The 4,437-nt window shown below is 33.4% G+C and overlaps 1 pseudogene; it reads left to right on the forward strand.

Annotated features, from left to right (window-relative positions):
- Positions 1-2,094: 2,094 nt before the first annotated feature.
- On the forward strand, positions 2,095-3,545 carry LOC101954899 (heterogeneous nuclear ribonucleoprotein K-like; annotated as a pseudogene).
- Positions 3,546-4,437: the final 892 nt, after the last annotated feature.

Raw genomic sequence — 4,437 nt, forward strand, 5'->3', positions numbered from 1 at the left:
AGTAGCTCTGTATTTGAGATTTCTTCATAATATTAAGGAAAAGCTGAAGACTAGTGTCTAGTATTGATAATTTAAGATCATTATTCCTGCCTAAATAAGTTGCATTTTAAATACTCTAAGCAAGTTTTAATACATAGAAAATAAATGAAGAATGCAGTTCATCCAAATAAATATAACATCTTAAATGCATTAAATTATAAATAAATTAGTTAATATAATTTAATATGTCTAACTATTTTTCTTCTTGTCAAGGGTCTAAAATGAGCAAAACACATGGTAAATCATTTTTTTGTACAAATTCACATAATTCATCAATGAGAATTTTTTTCAGATACTTCTTCACATATATTGTCTTGCCTGATTAAGAAAAGAAAGTGTGCATTAATATTGCTAATTAAAAGATCACTGAATATTTCAAAAGTGAAAAAAAGATATAATACTTATATTTTATAATTGAAAATGAAAAATGCACTTATTTATTTTGAAAATTTCAATCTGGCAATACACTTCATATTTAGTATTTTTAACCTTCAGATTTTATAGATAATCTAGTTATGCATTGAACTTATTTTGAAATTTTAATTAAAAAACTGGCACTACACAGAGAAATATGACATCTCTTAACCAAGTAAAACATTTTTGGAAAGTTAGTGGTTTATTTTGTTCAATGCCATTTAAATTCAATGTGCCAGTTTCTTCTCCTAGTACAAAGAATAATACTAAATAGATTAAACTCTTGAGCTTTTCCAACACACACACAAAAATATCTACCCAGAATAAAATTCTGCTCAAGGCTGAAAAATGTGTCTTGTGGGAGGAAAGTACAGTGTAGTTTGCCTCCATTTCTAAAACATGCATTTCTAATGTGCTGCTGAAGGGAAAGATATATCTCCCAGTGGAACATGACACAATTCTCCTCACTCTATTTTATGCTTCTAATCTATTGCCACATAGATTTTTTCAGAATGCAAGCACTTTAAAATTCATTATTTCACTAACCTACAATTTGAATAAACTAGAAATGTGCTAAGACTCATCAGAGCATGAATAAATATAAATATAGGAGATTCTCCACAAGTAAGTAAGAAACATACAATGAAGACTTAGTAATATGGGAAGCTACCAACAGTTAAGTTTTTTATTTTTCAATAAAATAAGTAAATGTCCAAAGATAGTTATCTGAACATTATAATTTCAGTGGGAAATATACTTCTTATAAGCAAAAGCTCCTCTTAAAAAGTAATAGATTGTTAGAGGAAATATTTAAAATACTATTGTGACTTCTACTTTCAGATCCAATATGAAAAGAATTTAAAAGTAGTCACTTCCATCATAATGATTAATAAAACCTGAATAAACTAAAATTAATTGCCTTTGATTGCCTCAGTAAATTTAAATTACAAAACAAAGAATGCCTCAATAAAATGTGAAAGACAAACAAATCTAGATTCCAGTGCAAGATCTAATTTATTTTACCTAGAAGAGATTCACTAGAGCCATAAAACTAGAAATTTGACTTTAACAACAATGACAGCAACAAGCAAAACTTTCTCAGGCCCTAAAAGAGTAGAAATAAGTTTTTCAGGGAGAAGAAAAATGATATAGAGAAGACATTTAGATCTACAATAAAAAGGGAAAAATGGAGAAGTAAAATAATATTTAATTTCTTATTCATATTCAATCTAACACACAACTGTTTGTAAATTACTAGTAATAACAAATGTATTGGGTGATTATGTCACATGACATAAGTAAGATTGCTGACAGCAGTTTCCTAAGTGCCTGGAAGGAGGAACTGAAATACACCTGTACAAGACAATGGTAGCGCATGTGACAAGCTTTATTGCTATTATTTTAAGATGAAGATGAATTTAGATTAAATGTAAATGCATATTGGAAAATTTGGGGACAAAAACTAAAAAAAAGTTTAAAATGTATACAGATATAAGATGGATATGCTGAAGATGTAATATAAAAATGGATCATATAAATAATTAAAAGCGAGGAGGTCTGCACTTGTTCTGTCTAGCCGTGACCCTCTGAGGCAGCGCAGCCGTGAGGGAACGGCAGATTGGCAAGATTGGTATATCCATTTAATACAAGAAAATGGAAACTGAACAGCCAGAGAAAACCTTCCCCAACACCAAAACCAGCGGTGAATTTGGTAAGCGCCCTGCAGAAGATATGGTAGAGGAGCAAGCATTTAAAAGATCTAGAAACAGATGAGATGGTTGAATTACGAATTCTGCTTCAGGGCAAGAATTCTGGGTCAGTGATTGGGAAAGGAGGCAAGAATATTAAGGCTATCCAGACAGACTATAATACCAGTGTTTCAGTCCCAGAAAGCAGTGGCCCCGAGCGCATATTGAGTATCAGTGCTGATATTGAAGCAATTGGAGAAATTCTGAAGAAAATCATCCCTACCTTGGAAGAGGGCCTGAAGTTGCCATCACCCACTGCAAACAGCCAGCTCCAGCTGGAATCTGATGCTGTGCAATGCTTAAATCACCATTACTATAAAGGAAGAGACTTTGGAGTTGAGACTGTTGATTCATCAGAGTCTGGTAGGAGGAATTATTGGGGTCAAAGGTGCTAAAATCAAAGAACTTTAAGAGAACACTCAGACAACAATCAAGCTTTTCCAGGAATTCTGCCCTCATTCCACTGACAGAGTCATTCTTATTTATTTAATTAATTAATTAATTAATTTTTATTTTATTTTTTTAATTGGTTGCTCATTCTTATTGGAGGAAAGCTTGATAGGGTGGTAGAGTGCATAAAGATCATCCTTGATCTTATATCTGAGTCTCCCATCAAAGGACGTGCACAGCCTTATGATCCTAAATTTTATGATGAAACATAGGATTATGGTGGTTTTACAATGATGTTTGATGACCGCCATGGCCATCCAGTGGGATTTCCCATGTGAGGAAGGGGTGGTTTCCACAGAATGCCACCTGGTAGGGGTGGGCATCCCATGCCTCCCTCTAGAAGAGACTATGATGATATGAGCCCTCATGGAGGACTCCCACCCTTATCTTCTGGTTGAGGTGGCCAGGGTGGGAGCAGAGCTCGGAATCTTCCACTTCCTCCACCACCACCACCTAGAGGATGAGATTTAATGGCCTGTAACAGAAGAGGAAGACCTGGAGATCCTTTCGATGGCATGGTTGGTTTCAGCGCTGATGAAACTTGGGACTCTGCAATAGATACATGGAGCCCATCAGAATGGCAGATGGTTTATGAACCACAGGGTGGCTCTGGATATGATTATTGCTATTCGGAGGTCGTGGCTTATATGGTGATCTTAGTACATATTATTACAACACAAGTAACTATTCCCAAAGATTTGGCTGGATTTATTATTGGCAAAGGTGGTCAGGGGATTAAGCAAATTCGTCATGAGTCCAGAGCCTCAATCAAAATTGATGATCCAAAGATCGGATCATTGCTATTGCAGGAATACAGGACCAGATACAGAATGCACAATATTTGCTGCAGAACAGTGTGAAGCAGTATGCAGATGTTGAAGGATTCTAATGCAAGATATTTTTTCGTTTTTATAGTGTGAAGCAGTATTCTGGAAAGTTTTTCTAAGACTAGTGAAGAACTGAAGAAGTCCTGCATTTTTTTTTAAATCTGCTTCTGTTTAAAAAGCCAACATTCCTCTGCTTCATAGGTGTTCTGCATTTGAGGGGTAGTGCAGAACACCAGATGTGTTCACCAGATGTAATGTTTTAGTTCCTTACAAACAGGGATGAGGAGGGGGAGGGCACGCAAAAACTAATATTGAAATTTTGAAACATCCACAGAGTGAGTGAATTTTATTTTTTGTTCATTGTTGGTGGTTTAAAAAATCCCCCATGTAATTATTGTGAGCACCTTGCTTTGTGGCCACTGTAAACATTTTGGGGGGTGGGACAGGGAGGAAAGTTACAATAGTCCACATGTCTCTGGCATCTGTTCAGAGTAGTGTGCAGAATGTAATGCTCTTTTGTAAAAACATTGTTTTATGATTTTTAAAATAAATGTAGTGAACCTAAAAAATAATAATTATAATTAAATCAAAGAAGACATAATATGAAAGGATAGAAAAAGAATGACAGAACAAATAAACACATCTAATAATATGGAAGTTTTTAATCTAGCTATCAGTAATTACATTTTCTGTGAATGGTATATAAACCTTAATATATATATATATATATACATACATATATATATTATATATAATACACATACATAATATAGTATCATATGTATAATATATAAATATCGCATATAAAGAATGTATTATTATATGTATTATAACATATAATATATATAGTTACATATTATACAAACCTTAAAACATAGTTGTCAGAGTAAATTAAAAAAAATAAAGTGCATCTTATGTTTTTTACAAGAAACCAGTTTTTGTGATAAAACTATGTTTTT

Source organism: Ictidomys tridecemlineatus, chromosome 8 (assembly GCF_052094955.1).
Source record: "Ictidomys tridecemlineatus isolate mIctTri1 chromosome 8, mIctTri1.hap1, whole genome shotgun sequence".
In the NCBI taxonomy this organism is placed as follows: Eukaryota; Metazoa; Chordata; class Mammalia; order Rodentia; family Sciuridae; genus Ictidomys; species Ictidomys tridecemlineatus.